This window comes from Drosophila hydei, unplaced genomic scaffold (assembly GCF_003285905.1).
Source record: "Drosophila hydei strain 15085-1641.00,03,60 unplaced genomic scaffold, DhydRS2 tig00008114-arrow-pilon, whole genome shotgun sequence".
Classification (NCBI taxonomy): domain Eukaryota; kingdom Metazoa; phylum Arthropoda; class Insecta; order Diptera; family Drosophilidae; genus Drosophila; species Drosophila hydei.
Window position 1 is genome coordinate 1175899 of NW_022045827.1, and position 20804 is coordinate 1196702.

General features: G+C 37.5%; 1 long non-coding RNA gene across 1 annotated transcript in view; it reads right to left on the reverse strand.

Annotated features, from left to right (window-relative positions):
• Window positions 1–453: 453 nt before the first annotated feature.
• The window catches only part of LOC115483186, a 57324-nt gene continuing 36973 nt past the window's right edge, over window positions 454–20804 (reverse strand). Inside the window, exons 2-3 of the long non-coding RNA XR_003944272.1 lie at window positions 19411–19437; window positions 454–1300 (exon numbers count right to left, since the gene is read on the reverse strand). This is a non-coding gene — a long non-coding RNA (uncharacterized LOC115483186). The remainder of the gene's footprint in view (window positions 1301–19410; window positions 19438–20804) is intronic.

The following is a 20804-nucleotide window of genomic DNA, read 5'->3' on the forward strand; positions in this document are numbered from 1 at the left end:
ACAGTAATAGAAGAGTATATACAAGTTCAAATATATATTATATAGACTAAAAATAATAGTCTTGAGCTCTCTGGCTTTAGTTAACATAAAGAAAAAATCTTAAGAAAATATATAAAAAATTCTAACATAAAATACGCTAATTTTTAATATCTTTCTTAACACAAAATATTTCTCATATTCATTAAAATAGATTACCAGACAAAATAGAAATATTTTCTTTAATACCTCTCTTAGCTCAAGCTTGGCTAGGGTATCAAGTCTTTCACAAATTGAAAAAATTAAATATAAATAATAAAATATAAATCTTTTCTTTAATACTTCCTTTATCTCCTATACATTTTATCAAGGGTATCAACTCTTCCATAAGCCAAATTAATTTTTTTTTTAAATTTTTGCTTTGAACCTTTTCTTCTATTTATTTATTTTTGATGTTTTTGTCTTTTTGCTAACGAGTGCAGCGCATTGAAAGTTGAAAATTAGCATTCTTATTTGGTGCCTGAGCCAACTTCTGGCTAACTGGCTAACTGGGCCGGCGACTGGGTCAAGATTTCCCTTTCATTGAAGCGTAAAAAGAAGTCGAAGCATTGTCACTTACCAATTAACAAAAGTTTCCAAATATGCATTTGTATGTCGAATGCTGTTGAGTCCATTCAAATTAGAAGCAGACAATTTTGAAGCTTTGCTTCTGCTGCCACGCCTCCTGCTCCTGCTGCGCTGTTCGGCTACTTCTCAAGATACTCCTGCTGGCTATAGTGGGAGCTTGTTTGTTTGTCTGTTGCTAGTGCGTGCTCCGTTTGTTTCTTATGCCCTGCACAAATGTTGTTGCCAATGGATTTGCTCAGCTAGTTGGGGGCAGGGCGTTGGCAGCAGCATTTTGTCCAAAAAGTTTTTGGCTTTAATTGTTGCATTCGCTTCAGACGGCAACAGCAACGCCAACAATGAGAGCCGTGGCAATTAAACTTCCAGTTCGTTGGCTGGTTGGCTCGGCTGGCAATCGTGCAGCAAATTACTGACCCCGTTTAGATGCGACTATCTTCGTATTTTTTCGCCTGTCTCTCACTATCTCCCTTTCTCTTGATCTCCTTTTTTTTTTTTTTTTTGCAATTTTATGCAATTTTCTGTGGCAATTTTATGTTGCAATCAAAGTGCCTTCTTTTATCTGCTGCTGCTTTAATTTTTCGAATTTTCTTCGATATTTCTTTACGTTTTTTTCCTTTTTTTTTTTTTTGGTTTGCCTCTAATGTCTGCAGTTAATGGGATTGTAGTGGGTTCTCTTGTTCAAATTTAAATTTTTAAAGAGCTGCAATGAGAGAGTTACGAAATTTACATTAGTATTTCCAGTTGGTAAAGATGTTGAGTAAAATCCTAGTTGGACTAGATGTGTGCAGAGTAAAGTTTTTCTATATATATTTGAAGAGTTGTATTGGGTAATTTTTTTAGAGTTACATAAGTTTAAGTCAGTATAAAATAAATAAATATAATTTATATATAAATAAGATGAATTTTATTACAGAGAAAACTTTATGTTATTAATGGCGAAATATAATTTCGATGTTTTATGCTAGAACAGCGACTTTCACGAGCATTACGATCATAAGCATCACAGTTGTTAAAGACATATGAATTAATTAGCCCGTCAGAATAAATTGACATTCAGGAAATGGACTTGATTGTACACTGACTTAATCTCCGACATATACATATATATATACAACTTTAGACAACTGGAATCCATAATAGAAAATGCCAACAGCCATCGCTAGGTACACTTTAGACTTAGCATAATTAATTCAAATTTATACAAATCATTTTTCCCTTTACTCTGAATAAGTTTACATGTACTTAAACAAATATCTCTTTCACTATAAAAACAACTTCTGCTTGCTATCGACGCCAATTGAGCATGTCAACGGTGGCAGCTCAGTCGCTTGACAGCTTCATTCGGAAACTTTCATTAAGCCAACAATATCATTTATAGTTTTTAAAGTATATTTCATACTTTAAGTCCTTACAGCGACGTTTTTGTGTCATCATTTAAATACACAATAAAAATTTGAGCAGCCGTAAAAAAATATGCAATAAAAACACGTCGCAGCTTGAATACTCTTGCAGAGACAAAGACATAAAAATGGCATTTAGACATTTTATTTGTGTGATGGCGGCTTACTTATATGTACTAAAATTTGTTTATAAATATAATAAAATTGAATTTTTATTATTTATTTTATTTTTATTTTTATATTCTTTAAATTTCAAATTTATGTATGTTTCTATTGAGGTTACATGATATGGATAAAGTGTGTTAGAAATCATTTTTAAATTAAAGGAAATTATATTGAGAGGAGTATAAATGTTGCAGGTGGGCTTTAGTGACTGCATAATACTCTTTGATGATAGAGATAAATAATTTTTGGCAAGCCTCAAGAGACAGCCTGCATTTACTTCACTGCCAAATAGTAAAAGGTTTTGTAAATAAACTTAAGAAGCCATGATTTTATTTCCATTAACCACAGATATATCTTCTATATATAGCTTTGTTGTTGCCTTGTCTTCTAGAGTATACATTCAAAATTTCAAGCCTCTAGCAGCTTATCGCATATATTACTCTAGTATTTCTGTCATAACAGATATAGAATTTCCCAAATTGACACTACTTCTTTATTCGGCGTATGGAAAAAATCTTTAAAGGCAAGTTTACTTAGAGGTATTTAGGTTTAAGTAGGCTCAGACAGATGGAGGGACAGCAAGACGGATCTATATATTCTATTCACTTTGCCTAAGAGTATAGACACTGAGCCAACCTTTCTGCTGGACTAGCTGCAGCAAATATGTAGCATTCTCTAAGGCAATGTATAGATTATCTGATATATAAACGAAAATATGTTCCCTGGATACTCAATTTTGTTGACTAGTCTCGAGTTGCAGATGCAGTGTAAAGAGCAACTTATTGACTTCTAAATACAGCTTTCAACACGTGCATTATCATTATCTGTCCCGATCAATTCCTTAACTTCAACTAACAATATCTTTTCTCTATGCATTACGAACATCTTCATCAAGTCATGCCACCGACTGTAGTGTATAGGAACGTAGTACGAGTGATTTAATTTATGGCACTTTGTTGTTATTTATGCCAGTCTATTGGTTAATTATGCGTACTGCGCACACAAAGGCAGGCGGCTCTGACGCACTGCCTGATTGTTGCTGATCCAGAATGTCCTATCAAATATTGTCACAATAAATATTGCTGCAGAGCGAAAATAATTAATGCAAATTTTTTATGCATACCACCACACAGCGCAGCAACAACAACAGCAAACGGCGTCAAACTGAAATATTAAGTTCGATAAACGCCACAAGAAATATTAAAAAAAAAAATAAATAAAAATGTTAAACAAATTTGTGCACATTTTACTGCAATTAAAATGAACAGCAAAGAGAAAAAAAAACAAAGAAAAATTAATAACAGTGTAAACAAAAAATATTTATTAATTAAATAAGTCATTGGCATAGCTGGCGGTAGCCAAAGCGAATTGAAATTTCAAATTTAAAAAACAATTCACTGAGAGTGTTAAGCTGCTGCCTTAGCGTAATCTTGAAAATATTATAACGAGCAGCGAATTCCTGAAATTCACAATTGAAATATCGATAAAAAATATGCAAAGAATTGCGATTAAATTGTCAAAAGGTTGCTGGGCCTGGCCCGGCTGGCTTTAAGGCTTAAACCGAGAGCAGCTGTCAATTTCGATCGGCTGCGAGTAGGAACCGGCATCGGTATGCAGCCTTTGTCAAATCCGGAACATTACAATGTGGAAACTCATCTCGTCTCGTCTCGACTCGTCTGCTCCTGTCTCGTCTTGTGTCGCCTTGTCTCATCGCATTTCAGTTCTTCCCAAATGCCGAGCCGTCGCTTTTGTGCACTGAATTACTTTTCTTGACGTTTTGTTTGCTAACAACCGCAGAAGACAATGGCATTCTGTGCATGTCTGTGTATAGCAAAATTACGCAACACACACACACACACACACACATACGCACGCACACGCACACACACATATAGACATTCCCATGTCACTCGGCTGCTATTTAATTTATGAAGTAGAGCGCGTAAAAATTGTGCATTGTGGCAAAAGTTGCAGCGTTGCCCAACACTGGCGAAACGGCAGGCGAGGGCAAGTCGTTTTCTAAAGCGGGCTGGGACGGGGCTTGGGAGCTGGCAGTGGATTTTAGTGGGAATGGTTATCATATACTTAATGCATTTTTGTTTCTGTCCAACAAAGGACAGTTTAGAAATCAGTCAGACGGCAACGACTTTCGCATTGTGCTCGCCTCTATTCGGCAAATGTAAGCCCCATAAGCTAAGTACTTGCACATACATATACATGGCACGAGTTGGCAATGCTTAAAACTATGACTTAAATATTGCACAGCTACTAAAAGCTTTAAATGGCTCAGAAACCAAAAAGTTTTGCCATATTTTTGCTATAGTCGACTGAAATGGGTTTGGCTCTGGTCGAATTTAAATGAACATTTTTATTTCGTGAGATTTATGTGACTAATATGCATAGTGAAATATGGAAGGAGAGACAAAGAAATATATTAATGTCATGAATGCTGAGAAGTATTATAAATAAAACCACTTAAAGGATCATCCAGCTAAGGACTCTGACGACTCATGATACCTCATGATAATTTTTTGTATTTCAACATAAAAATGGAATTGTGAGTTGAATGCTTACAGAAGCTGTCGAAGTCCTCAAACAGCTCATTTTGGAGCTATTCCTTTGGAGTGAAAATTATTTCTAGCCTATGCAAAAGCGTTTTGACTACCAAGCAGAATATATTAAAAAACAATAGAATCATTCTCCTTATAATTATAAACTGAACCCATTAAAACTAGAATTTATTAAGAAACTTCATAGAAAAAAATATATGCAACAATTAAGTTGCAAGGCAATGCTGCAGCCCAAGCGGAGCAGCTGCTTCACGGGGTATCTCCTAGTGGAGCCGTCTCAACTAGAGCAATCTTACTTATTTTATGCTGTTTTTTATACTTAACATCTCATTTTGGAATGCAACAGTTTGGCTATAAAATTTGATAGTCAATGAAATTTATATTTTAATAATATTTATGAAATACTAAAATATTTAATTTGTTTTAAAATTTTCTACAAATAAATTTTTTTAACAAAAAAAAAATTTTTTTAGTCAACTCCAATTTCTATGCATATTTCAGTGCCATTTAAATTACAAACAATATTTCTTAACAATTTCTTTAGATAATAATTTTTGAAAAATTTCTTTCATTAGTTCTTTAGTTATATTTGAAAACTTCTTTCTGGCACGTCTTTTGCTGCCTAAGCCGTTTATCTGGCCCAGGCCACCTGCATAAGTTCAGTTGCAATGACCTCACACATTTCAGATATTAAATTCCACTGCCACATAACACCAATTATGCAAAAAGTTTTCAACACACACACACATAGAGAGAGAGAGAGAGAGAGAGAGAGAGAGAGCGTGTGTTGAAGAGGCAGCAAAGTTTTTGCCTAACTACTCGCAATTTGACGTCATTTTTTGCAGCAGATGTGTGCGAGGGCTCGCAAAACAGTAAAGGGGGCGTGACATGGGCTAAGCCTTCTCTATAAATCAAAAGTTATTAAACGCGCAACGTGCTTCCTGTTATACTCGATTTCACTCTGAAAGTTTAGCTGCCATCATGATCGCAAGTATTTTGTCTGCCAGCTTCAACTACTGCTGCCTGCTGTCCTCTGCCTTCATCCTTTGTAGCTGCCAAATTAGTTTGACCGAAATTTACGCTTCGTTTCAGCACATTAAACGCTTTCTCATTTATCGACAGCGAGAGAGAGCAAAAAAAAAAAATTAGCATTCGTCTGAGGAGATGGTCGCTGCGGCTGAGCGGGGCAAAATTAAATGCAGAAATTATTAACTGGCGCCATCTAGCGCTCGCTTTCATTAACGTCTAATGCCGGGCCACGTACACAGTGCGCGTTGCTACCGGCCGCGGGGGGGACGCATGGGTCGACAACTTTTTGATTATGATTATGCGGGCTGGGCTTAATCAGCATGTGGCTTATGATAATTAAGCTGATGATATGCTGATACGATTATGTTAATCACGGCGACGACGCCGATGATTGTCGTATGACCCGAACGAACGCGCAGCGCGTGAGGGGTCTCGATATAATAGTTTAGTGTTAATAGTTCGGGCAAATTAATTCTGTGGTTTAACCACAGTTTGTTTGCCTAATGGCTATGCACTGGAGTCCATTATGCAGGATTATATATGTATATATACATTTGATATTTAACTATATATTTGCCTGCTTTCGCAGCAGGCAGTGATTCGTCACATTAAAAGCCAACTCATTCAAACAATTGACATGGCTAGTGACACGTGTAAGCCATACATATATATATATGGCAGATTGAAAAAAAGTCGAAAAAATTGACTAGACATTGCCCATGCCATGGATATTTTTTAGCCAATTTTTTTTTCTTTCGGCATTGTCATGCTCAACGAGGCAAGAGTCTTGCCACATCACGTCGCGTCAACGAAACGCCAAACTCAAATATGTGTACAACTCGTACGACCAGAGACTGTGCTGCTACCAGGCCAGGCCAGACCATGAAATATGACTCGCTGTGACGACATCCAACAATGATGTCGAATAAAACGCTATGGCCATGCAGCTAACATAGTTTCCTGCAGTCGCGGAGTTGCTGAAGTGAAATAGTTGCACATGTCAAATCATCTTCAACGTGCGCTACATCTAAGCGCCCGCTGCAATTGATGCAGAGCAGAGAAAACAAATTGATTTGAAAGCTGAGCCAATTGTTCGAATGAAGTTGCCAGCACAGTTTCGGCGGCAGCTTTAAATATCGTTTATATATAAGAAAATGGAGTACAGACTAGACTAGATTATTCTCACAGTTAGCTCATCGGGCAGTCGCGTCAGCTGAGAGTCGCCATTTTACGGGCATCTGTCATTGGTATCCGCGCTGCATGATGGCTTAATCCAATTTCGCAATGCAATTGTCGCTGCTCAGATATGTGCACAGCACTGTCAGTGCGGATAGATTGGCGGGGCGGAGCCAAACAGGGTTTGGGCCCGGCCAACAATGCCGCGAGCAATAGTCATAGCCAAGTCAAAGCCACCACGCGCGTGAGAGTGATCCACGAGTGGAGCAAGTGACTCCATTGTGGTTTAACAGCGTCCATTTCTTTTTCCACTCGTATTTTTTTACTGCTGCTGCCGTTGCTGTCGCTGTTGCTGTTGACATGTCCCCAGCTATTTTTGCATGCGAATGCGTGTGAATGCCCTGCGGTTGCCTCTGTAATTGTCAAAAATGTTCTCGACTCAGACGTACGCACTCACACACACACCAAACATCTGTCCTGGGAGTCGATTATTATGAAACTAGACAGCTACCAAATGCAAGTTTTGACTAAAGTGCTGGCCAGAGTGTAGCTCTAACTTGGCTAGGATGGTGTCGTACGCACCAGAGCTTAGCTTGGCCAGTGGGTCGTATGATAGAGCAACATTTAGTAGTTGAACTAAAGTGAGTATGGAAACATTTTGTTCTGCGTAGAATTACATTTTGAAGGGGTTGTTAGGGTCTTTATTTGAGCCTCTCACATTATTAATATGTATTTTTTGTTCTAATAAAATTCAATATATAGAAAAAATAATAGAAAATTTCTTTAAAGTGCCCCTAAATACCTGAAATATCTTTAATTAAATTTTTTAATTTTTTTTTTTAATTTATAAAATAGTTGGCTAAACTAAATAACTAAATAAAATTAGAAAATATTTCTTATAAACACATATGAATATAAATAGTTTAAAAACCATATATAATATAATTTATAAATTCCACAGCAACTCCCATTTAATTAAGTTGAAGAACTCGCAAAACATCTGTAGAAGCATCCTTTGGTCAAACAATATTAATGAAATGTCAAAGCTCGTTTCGCCACACTTAAATTGCGCAGTTTTTTTTTTTTTTTGTTGGAATAACAGAGCTCAGGCAATGATCCTTGCAGTCCCTATGCCCTAAGCTGAACTCATTGTCAGCGGCTTAGTGTGGCACAGGGAACATGTGGCAGGCGGAGAGAGAGCGGTAGCACAACCACGTGGCAATGTACAGAAATTGTTGGTTACTTCCACGCTTTGCTGTTTGATGCTTGATGAGATTGGGTTGTGAAATAGGGTTTAAGCGTAGGGGCTGGCATCCATTGAGAATGGCTAACAAATTGAAAGCTCAATCATGTTGCAGCAGCTGTTCGTGCGAGTGGCCAATGCCAATGTGTGTGTTCCCGTTGTTGTTTTGTTGGTTTTATGCGACAAGCTGGGGCGGCAACACCTAACCCCAAGCCCACAGTCCGTCCGACCGTTGGCACATGAGCAAATTATGTAAATGTCATTAATCCTTATGGTACACAATAGTTTAACGGTTCGGCGCATTATTGTCACGTCGACAGCGCTCAGTGCGTGCCATCAACGGGTAACAGCAAACTGTGCACCAACCCGAAATTACATTCCCTCCCCCTCAGCCCACCCCACTTGGTCGGATGACAAAGTTTTGTGCTGGACCCACATGAACGTTCGGGTTTGGCTCTCTAGGTTCAAGTCCCACTCCCCCGCGCCTGATGCGTGTCACAGCTTTTTATGCTTACGTGCTCGCAGGCATTTTATGTGTGTGTGTGTGCGTGGGTGAATGGGAATGTGAATGTGAATGTGTTATGTCCTCCACGGGGCAGCCACCCACAGCCAACAAACCACTCCAGCATTTTCTGTTAATTACGAAATCACTCAGCGCCAATTGAGAAAAAAACTGAGCCAAGTGGCGTTGCCAACTCAACACATTTCACAATCAATTGGCCAAACGAAACGTGATCCAATGTTTTTTTCCCCTTTTGCCATAACTTTATGAGCAAATCGACAAGTATTTAAAGTAATTCATTCTGCTGTAATTCTTATGTAAGCTTAATTGCATAAGAGCTTAGTAACAAGTTTACCTTTTTACATATTTTATTGAATCGCAACTTACAATTTTGCATTGCTAATGTTATCGATAACTTATACAGGCGCTCGAAAGGAGTCTCGCTTTGTTTAGTGACTCTATATAATGCGTTGGGAATAAATAAGTTACTGAATTTCTAAATATCAGCTTAAAATGTTGCTTAATTTACATTATTCCGTTATCGATAACTCATATAGGCACCTAAAAAGAGTATCGCTTTGTTTAGTGACTCTATATAACGCGTTGGGAAAAACTAAGTTACCAAATTTCTAAATATCAGCTTAAAATGTTGCTTAACTTACATTATTTCGTTATCGATAACTCATATACTCCTATAGGCGCTTAAAAAGTGTATCGCTCCTTCTTATAGATTCTATATAACGCTTTGGGTATAACTAAGTTACAAAGTTTTTAATTGGCAGCTTAAAATTCTGCTTCACTTAAATCTTTGCGTTATCGATAAATTATTAAGATGCTCAAATATAGTTATCGTTAATAGTATTACTCTTGCTTGATAACTTTATATAGTGCTTTTGGAATAACTGAGTTACCAGGCAGCTTACAATGTCGCATCTCTGATATCATTGTGTTATCGATAACTTATGTAGGTGATCTAATAAGGTTATTGAAGACAGTGTCGCTCTGTTTTTCTAACATTATTTAGCGCTATTGGCATAGTCATCAAATTCTTGCTTTGCAGCTTTTGTTGTTGTTTCAGTTTTACCATTGCGTTATCGATAACTTATATAGGCGTTATAATACAGTTAGCGAAATCACTCTTGAATACTGTATATAGTCGTGAAGAGAATCAACAGCTATGTCGAGCTATCGTCTATCTATGTATACGTAGATCTGTGAAATTATAGTTACGGCAGGCGTCGCTTTCGATAACCGATAACTTCACACATATTCAATAAGTTTGGCATATATCTTACGCTTAAAAAAACCCCCATCTTTACTTATTAATTCAGACTCATATCTCTTTATTGATTATGTTAAAAAACTAACCGAAAGCCAGCGGAAAATTAAAGTGATTTAAAAAAATGCGATTTAATAATTTGCCGCCCATCCATAAGGCAATTATGTGGCTTTCACGCACAATTGTTCCGTAATATATCTGATTGATTGCATGTTGACTCGAGTAAATGACATGTGAATGGAGTGTAAATTCAATAGCCACGCCCACGCGCACGTAGAGAGCGGGAGCGAGAGAGGGAAAGGTTTCTTAATGACCCCAGCCTTTCATTTAAATGCTTGTTATTTAAAATTAAGTGCCACTTTTACACTTGCCGCCCCTTTTGTTTGTGTGGGCGTGGCAATTATTGTAATTGTTGCAACAACAACAACAGCAACAAGCGCAACATCGAGTGCAAAGTGCGCAATAATCACAATGGCTACACAAAGAGCTCAGTTCACACCACGCCCAAGCCCATCTATGCACGTGTGTGCGCATACTTATGTGTGCGACTGTATTGTGAACGGCTGGCTATTTATGCTAACAGCTCAGCACTCGCCCTGCTAATGTCTGCGCATTTGCCGAACAATGTTTTCTCTTTGCGTTTCTTTCAGCTGCACTCGACCTTTCAGTGGACAAACGCGCACAGTTCATTTGCCTTTATCGCATTTGCGAGCGCCTTATACGATTAATTGTTTTGCTGCTCAGTATTATAACACACACACACACAGACACATGTACATAATGTAAGCAGCTCTGCAGCACACGTGCATAATTAACAAAAAGTTCTTTGCTCTCGTCCTTCACGCACACGCACGCTGAGAGCGAAGTGGACATGGCCATATCATTAACGTGCGAGCCACATAAATTCGTCGTAATACACCACAGAAAAGTGGCTGCCCAAAGCAGCTTAGCACAAAGATGTGCGACTATAAGTTACCCTGTAATTGTTGCAGAGAAAAGTTAAAACAAACAGCTGGAAAGAACCAAGAGAATTAAGTATAAATATAAAATTAATCAAGCTCAAAGAGAGCCTAGGAAGTAGAGCTCTCTACAAGATACCCTGTAATTTATAGGCTGTACAAATTGTAGCTGAAGAGAACGAGCGTAGTGAAATCTATATAACAAGACACAAAAAAATGTTGCCACAAACAGCTACAGCCATATATGATTGACTAAAAAATACCCTCTAAAATGTTAAGTAGAAAAATTGCAACTAAAAGCAAAGCAGCAGCCAGTAAAGAAGGAAATTACACAACATTTTTATAAAAAACAGCGTATAACACATGTGATGAACTACAAGATACCCTAACATATTTGACAATAAAACGTAAGTCTAAATGCAGACCAAAAGAGAATAGAAAATGACTCAAAAAATTCTTTTGTCAGGGCAAACTACATAATTGACAAATGCTTTCACGAAGTAAAAGATACCCTATGATCTGTACCTTTTGGTCATGAGGTATATTGCATTTTTCACAAAATTTGTCAACTATGAAGTTTGCAGGAACAACAGAGTTTTAAAATAGTTTAATGATCTGTATTACTTGATGGAAAATCTCATAAATTTTCAGAAGTTCATTTTATGACAGACTAGAAGCTACCCTATAAAAGATAAATCCATAATTTAATTTAACATTTGAATGAAAGTAGAGAACAAACTATAAAGACTTTTGCTGAGACACACTTAATAGCTGATAAGCTCTTAAATACCCTGTCTTCAGTAAACGGCTTAGAACTTTGACTCTCAGGTAAGCTCTACTCTAAGGAGCTCAAAAAATGTCTAGTGGAAACATGAAGAACACTAGGAAAATATCTATAAAAACTTTAGTCAAGGCAAACCTCATGCCAACTGCAATGCCAATATACCCAATATACTTGCCATTTACAGTTTAAAGGGTAACAAGAAAAAAAATCACAGTTGTTTTTATGCGAGGCCGAAGGTGGGCGCGCGTGACTCCACGCTGAGGGAATAGTCCATGCTGAGTGGTGCTCGGTGCCCGGTTTTTGTGGTTTATTAATTCGACTGGGACATGCGACGACGCAGCACTTGCTAAGTAAGGTCGTAAGGAAGCCGTACACTTAGCTGGCCAAAATGATGATGCGAGGCGCTCATAAAGCTCATGTCATGCTGTCATGTAATTATGCTTTGGCCCGTCTTAAATTTGCTTAAATTAGTTCAAGAGCTAAACATTTGCTCAGCATCCGAGTTGAATCAATGGAATGCAAAAGGCGAGAGCACTTTGAGTGCAGCTCCATCTGGTCAAGTTAGCTTTGATTAAACTGGAGCAAAGCTCTGTGTGTCTGATGAACTTTTGTCTACAATAATAGAAAAATGTAAAAAGAACGAGAAAGAGAGAAAAGCAAAAATAGAGCGAGCAGAGAATTGCAATGAAATTCGTTGAGCAGAAGGTGAAATACGTAATTGTTAAGTGCTCATTAGAAATGCTCGAGTCGAGACGAACAAGGCACTGGGCGCTGGCTGCTGGGCGCTGAGAGCAGCTCAAGTGCATTTTCAATTAACTATGGCAAAATATTTGGCTGCACTTTGGCAGCCAGGGCAATGCCTGCACTGGGGCAACTGGGGTAAGCAGCCAATAAACTGCTAACTTACGACAGGTCCTAATAGCATTTCATTCATTTATTTCACAGGCAACAACAACACTTGAAGGGCATTGACCAAGTTCTAAGAACTCACATTTGGAATTCATTGAAATCAACTTCAAACAACAATCCACACACTTCTTGAACTTTGTTTCAGTTTCCATAAAGGTGAGTTCTGCTTTGATATCGATGACCATTGACTTTCGCTAGCATAAAAGATACATATCTTTTCGCTTCGGCTAACATCAATGCATGTTAAGTATACGCCGCGTGGTTGCTACGACTTTATCGATTGGCCAGCTTTTCTGAATAATTGACTTAAATTTTCTTTAATAAAAATATGTCTCATAATTCAAGAGATGAAGCAGCATGAATCGCATGGCAACTAATGAATTGGCCAAGTTGAGGGAGCAGAAACAAGCTTTGCTTTAAGCTGGCTCTGCTTCGTATTCATATTTTGTAAATTAAGTCGAGCTTCATCCATACTCTGACTGCATTGCTTCAATATGTCAGCTGCTTTTGTTGTTGCTGCAGTTAAGCCCTGTTTTTGAACCTGTTAGACAGTTAGAACAGAATTGTAATTCCACTCAGTGGGAACGAAAACCACATTCTGAATCAGAAACTGAATCTGTTTGCATTTCCAGTTGGCTGCCTGAACTTTTGCCACTTGAGTACATTGCTTTTTGCAGCCGATTAACAACAATAGAGCCGCAGCAAGCCAGCAAAACTAGAAGATGTTGCCCGAATAAAAAGCTGAAAGCTTTGTATACGCTTTATGAAATGCAAAAAGTTGCTCAGCTCGACTGTTGAGCTGGAATGATGCAGAGAGACGGACTGCAGTTGCTCAACTATTAACAGGGTATTTTCCAGTCGGGCGTATTGCTGTGCTTGCTTTGTTCGGTCTGCCAGTTGCCAGTTGCCCGCTAGACCATTTGGCATTTTCATGCACAGCTCGAGAAGATTTTACCTACTTGAGTAATGCAGCGCAGTGTGGCACATTGACTTTTTACAGCTGGCGGCTGCCAGTTGCCTGTGCTGCCTGTGCTGCATGTGGCATGCTGGCAGCCAGCATTGCAATGCCACATGCTTTGCATATCTCGCTTGTCCTCGGCTGGGCCCTTCAATAACATTTGATTTTTATTATCACTCGCAATTGTTGCAATAGTCAAATGCAAAGCACTCAGTGCGGGCAATAAGCGTTATGTGGGTGGCTCTCTAGCTCTTTCTCTCTCTGTATTATTTTTGAAATTGAATTGCTTTTGATTTTCATGCAACATTTTGTGTAATGTGGCATTAAATCTAGCATTGACTTCGTGCCTCATGCTCTTTTTCCCACAAAGTTTTTAGCCAACAAAACTTAACAACAGGAAACAGCTGATAACAGACATTCCCACACACACACACACACACATATATAAATATATATAATTATCAAACTGGCAACAAACTGTTTTGAATTACATCGGAAGGTGGCAGGTTCAGAGCACACATGCAATAGATAACAGCGGACATCGGACAGCTTTGCTAAAAACTTGCAACTTATGCCGGCGCTGCACACATTTTCATTACAGCCAAGTGTGCTCCCTCGCCCACGCCCTCCCCCTCTCCCCACACTGTCTCTCACTGCGCTCATATAAACAAAAATGACAGCTCTTTTGTAGCTGGCTTCTTGCTGGCATCCGGAAATAGTGCGGCTGCAAAAAAAAATATAGTTCGTGGCAAATAAATATTATGCAAAAAAGTTGCAAGCAACACAGAAATAACTTTCATACTTCAGGGCAAAGTAGAACTATGCACTTTGCGCATTTTACAACACTGTGCTTAGTTGTTAATGCATAATTACACGTAGCGAGTCGTTAGAGTCACAAGATACTCATGCGAAACTCCAGTTTTGGCATTTTTATCTGAATAGTTGATGCTCCTCAGCTGTTGGAATATTTGAAGTTGTGGCTTCTGGTAATTATTTCAAATTGAAGTGTATACATCAGATGTGATGTATGCATAGATATATTATTATATATATTTTAGATATATTTTTATATGCACAGAAATCGTTAGTTGGTTGCTTAAAGGGCAATCCTGTGGCAGAAGATTTAAGTTAAGCTTTGATACATTATCATTTAGCTTATTTCATTTGCTGTTGCTGTTTGATCTGCTTTAATTCCACTCATGCTTAAGACTAAGCTTGAGCATGCCAACAAGCTCTGGGGTTTCTGGGTTTCGGCAATGAAACCAGCTAATTTTATTAAGAAAAAAAAATTAGGAGAAAGAGTTTCTTTCGAATGAATTTCAGTTGTTTCATTTAATATAAAATGTTTTCTTTAAGCGAACTGGCATAGCGTCATCTGATATCAATGTTAATATTAATACTTTTTTCAAGTTGATGTTGCAGCTTTTGCAACTTGATCATAGATGTCCAGTAGAAGCTACTTAAGGCGCATTACCTGTGGCAGCTTCAAGTGGCGTTGGATTTTGTAACATGGCTCACGAAAATGAATATAAACTGGAGTTGAAAATAATTAACAAATTTCGGCGCGAATAAAATTTTATTTTTAATGAAGCTCAATTTCAAATGCTCAGTAAAAATGTATTTAAAAAAAATTTTACTTTTTATTTATAATCAATCAACACAGAGTTCCAAACTTAAACTTGTGTGATTTGCTTTAAATAAAGCTGATAGTTGATATAAAGAACCCGATTCTTAAGCTCATTTATTTTCAATAAATTCTTTCAATTACTCTGAAAAACTAACATTGTATAATCACTGTATTGGCACAGATAGACTTCTCAAGCTTATTTTGAGAAAAAAAAAACTAAAAACGCCATTAGGCAGTATTTCTAAAAACATATTTTCAATAAGAAGATTGCTGCTAATGACAGTTAATCAATAGAGTAAAATGTATCACTTTGTCGAGTCTAAAAAGTTATGTACACCTGTTATAACAGGTAAGTAGAAAGTGCGTAATGAAAGGCAGACAGGTTAGAGCAATAGCGGGTTGCGCTCAGAGTGTTGTGCTACAAGCACACGCACACACACACATACACACATACACTTGTACAAGCATGCAGCTGCATATGTGAGTGGGTGTGTGGGTGTCTGTGTGTGGGTGTGCTTCAGGCACATAAAAGTTCGTAAACTTTTGGGCCAAAAAAGTACGTCGTCACGTTGGCGTTTTGTATATTTTTTGTTGTTGTTTATTTTGATTTTGTTTTTATTTTTTTATTTTTTTTGCTGTGTGTGTAGCTCAAGTCATTTTCTGCAGATGACAAGTTGTGCCACGCATGAAACAAGCCAAGTTTTTCTCTCTCTCTCTGTGCTGAAATGTTGCTGTACGAAATTAGCTTTCAGCTTTATTTTTTCTTTTTTTGAATACATGAAATATGCACCAGTTTTGGGCTGCTGATAACTTTTTAAACACTTTAATATATATTTAATGGGATGTGTAATTAGTTTGGAAAGAATCGTTTTGATTTCTACTGATTGTGTGTGGTTGTGTGTTTAAAGGGAAGGAGCTTGAAGAAAATTTGAAAATTTCTACATTTCTAGACGGAATTATGTATGGAAAGGAGAGAGAGAGAGAGAGAGCGCCTAATGCAGTTGAACTTAGACTGTTCAGTTTATAGAGTTTTCAGTGTAATCTTGAGTTAAATTTCTTGGTTTTTATACACTTTGAGTTATAGAAATTTATTTCTTGCATTGTCTTGTTGATTTTATTATAAACGAGCGAATGCTCAGTTCCATTATTAATGGGCAAAGCGAGCAGAGTAAACCGAGGCAAAAATTATAGGACTTTGAAGCTCAGCCTGTCCAGCTACGTTGGCCATTTCATTGCTGAGCAAATGCTCTTATATGTTATTGAAATTAAAACAGAAACTACTTTAGTTTCATTGCAATTTCATTGCCTATTGCTCTTATCTTTAGTCTAGTTAAGTCTATAGTCTATTAAGATTATAGGGTATTCATAATGCACATACTCCTATTCGACTCTTGTTGCACTTAAGTAAACAATGCTTTAAAATAGGTTAAATAAACATTATATTTAATTGGCTGTGTGCCTTAAACATGCACAAAAGAAGAATGCGAAAAGTTTATTTGAATCAGAGACAAAATAAACTTCATAATTGGCAAGTGCAAATAGAGTTATGAATATAATAGTTGATAAAAACTAGTTTCTAATACAAATTCTAATACAAATAAATTGCTTTGAGGCGCGTTAGCAAGAAGTTCAAGTCAAGCGCTGCAATGTTACATAAATTGAAATAGTTTTGTCGACAAGTTGCAAAATGCATGCAAAACTTGCCACAAAAAAAAAAAAAACTAAGGAGAAGAAGCAGAAGCACAGCTGACATTTTTTTATTATTTTTAATTAAACTAAACTTGAGGCTGGTGCAAAGTTGTTGCTCTCAGCCCAGCAGAAATGAACAACAGCCCGAATAAAAGTCAAGTGCAAATAGAAATGTCTGCGTCGCAGTGGGCAAAAGTCATTTGAAAGTTTTAGTTTTAGCACGCTTGGTCAGCCATGAGTTAACATGCATGCGAGCAGCATCAGCCATACAATATTCTTATAAAACTAATCTTAACCCCTTGTCAACGGCACAAAAAGTGCCAAGCGAAACAAACTCAGTGCGAAACTTTTTCGATATTTCAAATTGGCGAAATTTGGAGTAAAAGTAAAGAAACCTTAGACAATAACTTTCAAATCCAATTACGTCGAACCATGCCTTATGACATGCGTCTACTTGAATTCATGGCCTTTTTGTCGCTTGCATATTAAATTAGCCAGCAAATTGGGTGTGCGTGTGTCGGGCACAGAGACCTGCCAATTTAAAATCAAATTTTGTTTTTGCCACGTCACAAGGGTCAGCAACAGACACCAGCAGGCCACAACAAGGCAGCGTGAGCTAGGCGAGCATGCTCGACGCTCAGATGCGCTCTGAAGTCTCAACAAAATATTTGCTCAGCTTTGCTTTGCTACAAATCGCTTAAGACTGCAGATGCTGATATGGTTTATATCGCCTTCAATCGATTGATGATTTGAGATACTTTTTCTTCCGCAAATTTCATGGGTATTGGCTATGCATCCGTTGCACGTTGCGTATACGCAATGCTGCAACGTTGCGTATACGCAATGTGTTACGTGACAAGTTTGCAATTATATGAGCTTTGGTATTTCGCCAATCGTTGCCAGGCAGCAAATTTGATTTGTCAATGCAAAAACGCAATGATTTACCTAAGTGTAAACTCATTTTCCACTCAACAGAAGATGTAACAAGATGCAATTGATTGTGCTCTCTCGCTGTCACTTGCTATATGCTAGCAACAATAACAAGGCCACTGCGCTTTTCACCTTAACAACATAATGGCAATCAACTGATAGAATTGACACAACCTCAGACTCTGCCACAGCCAGACGCTGCCTTACATTGAGTCTTCCTGCCAGCGCACGCTTCGCTCTCAGCCACACTGCGTCGGTTATATGTGGCTGGCATATACATTGACTGCGGGCATTTGCCATTATTCATTTAAACCTGGGATTGAGCAAAGTGTTGCATTGCACAGCCGACAAATAGCCGCAGGCACCGAGCATTCTCAGCATTTCTTACTTATTCTTTGTCGGGGTTTTTTTTTATTTTATCCTGCGCTTGTTGTGGGTTTCGGTTTCGATTTAGTATACAAATTGAGGGAGAGTCGAAATGTTGCTTTTCAAATTGTATAAGCCAAGTCAAAATTGCTTTCCATAGAACATGTGAGCAGATGATTGCTGTAAACTGCAACTGAGTGTGTGCCTGGGCCTGGGTGTGTTTAGACTTGATTAAATTGACTGGATTTGGTTACATTAAGGTAGGGCCTATTCTACGTTTGCCTGAATTGAGTTTAATTGGAATTGAAAGCCTGCAGGCTCTCAGCATATATTGATTTCTGTATCTATTGGATAATTTTAATTTGCAATTAATATTTAGCTAAGCTCCGACTGAGGCTGGCTGTTAAAAGCAAGAAAAAAACTCGATAAAGAAAGATTTAATATTGGTAGATGGCAGCAGATTCAGAAGCAGGCAGACATTTCGTATATAAAATCAATTCATTTATTGCTGGAATTATTTTTATAATATATATAATTGTTTAGCAGCCGATTAACAGTTGATATAAATTTAAACAAACATTGATTTCAAGATGTCAAAACTTGTGTCTTGATTATGCAAGCGAGTCTAACAAATAATAATTTATTGTAAAGGGTGTGTTTTTTAGAGCCGCACAACTTTGAGTTAGCAGAGCTAATTTGATTGACAAGTTATTTAAATCTTGATAGCTGATTTTTATTGAGTTTAGCTTGACATTTCAGCATGAATAGGCTTTGCTTAGTGCATTGCTAGAAAATTGTTAAAATATTGTGTCAAAATTCAGTTTGTCAAACTTATCGTGCAGTATAACATAATGATAAATAAGTTTTTTTGCTTAAGTCGAATTGTTGCATTTGGTGTGAGGATAAACGATAAGCTTTTGTCGAAACATTAAACATCCACAGAAAATAACTGTTAGGTGTGCTTTATGGTCTATCGTTGTTATTGGCGCATGTCGCTTCAAGCCCGCTTATGGCAATGATTGTCATAATTATGAAAATGAAAGTTCAACAGCCGAAATCATATTGAAACATTGATGTCATAAAATGTTTAATTTAATAAAATACATTTCAATTATATTAAAAATATATATAAATATTTTATTATAATTTAAACTTGTGTTACTTTAAAAAAAAAACCGATATTAGACGCAATCAAAGACAACAAACTTATCTTAACTAACATACCTTGACAGCTGCTTCGTTGAGCCAAGTCTGCAATAGAGAAGACAATTTCAATTATTATAAAAGTGTATAAAATATATAAACTAAATGTGATCAATGTAAAGGCGTGTTTGCAGTCATGTTTTATGCTTGTAATTGCGTTGAATGTTCTCTGCAAATCTTAAAGTTTAATCGCAGCAAAAACATGTCGAGAATGTCAGCGCAACATGATTGTCTGACTTTATTGTTGCTTTTGTTGTTGCTGCTGCTGCTGCTGCTGTTGCTGTTGCTTGCCATTTCAGATTACGGCTGTAGTTTGGTTGGCATGTACAGGCGGACGACACATGCCTAGAAGCTTATTTATAATAAAAAATCATACATGCTCGCACAGACAATGAGACAATAGACGACAACGACAGCGACAACAACAACAATGAGCGCAATGTGGCACGAACAGAGTAAAAAAAGAGAGACGAAGAAGAAGTAGCAAAATAACAACACGCCTGCCAGAGTTAAGCCAGTCGCAGCTTCGCCCATATAAGTTGACTGCTGACTGCCAGGCAAACACTGCCTGAGCCATCATTAACTGCGTAGCTGTAGCTGTGTGAGTGCAAGCTTACACACACACACGTACGGTGAGCACACCTCATCTAACCATTCATTGACAACATTCAGCATTGTAGATAACATTCAGCTTATCTACCTAGGGCAACCGAAAGCAACAAAAACATTGTAATGAAATTTTCGAAATATCTATGATGATTTGCGGTTGCCATGATTGTCGGCCCATATGTGTGCGTGTGTGTGTGTGTGTGTTTGTGTGTGTGTTCAACACTTCCGCATCGCTTTCAATACAATAGAGCTACATAGCAAGCAAGGCTTTTGCCCTCTGGTTTCCGGCAATTGCAAGTGACTAAAGTCACACTTGCTGCCTTCTGGCCATTTCATTGTTTGCCCTTTTTTGGCCAAACAGTCAGCCAGCCAGCTAGCCAGCCATTCGGCCAGCCAATCTGTGCACTGGCCATTTGGGCATTTGTGGTTTTAGCTCGCACACCCTGGGATTTAAGGCTACATGATGCTAACAGCATTATTATTAATTTTCTCAAATTGAAATTTTGTGCTTTAACAGGATTTGAGAGCTTGCTGAGAGGCTGAAAGCTTTAATATCCATTTTTGTGCTGCATAAGCTTTGTCAGTCGAATATTCAATGAAGCTGAACACTGGCCAATGTTTCTATCTTTATATATTTATATTACATTTATATGAAACATAATAAATCATAAATGAATTTTGCAGGTGCTGCAAAGTCGTTGCATAGTCTCAAAGTCTTAAAGCTAACCAAATTTATATATTTTTTAATTCTTATACTTCGATCTGCCTATCATCTATTGTATTTATTTTAAAAGCTTAAATTCTTT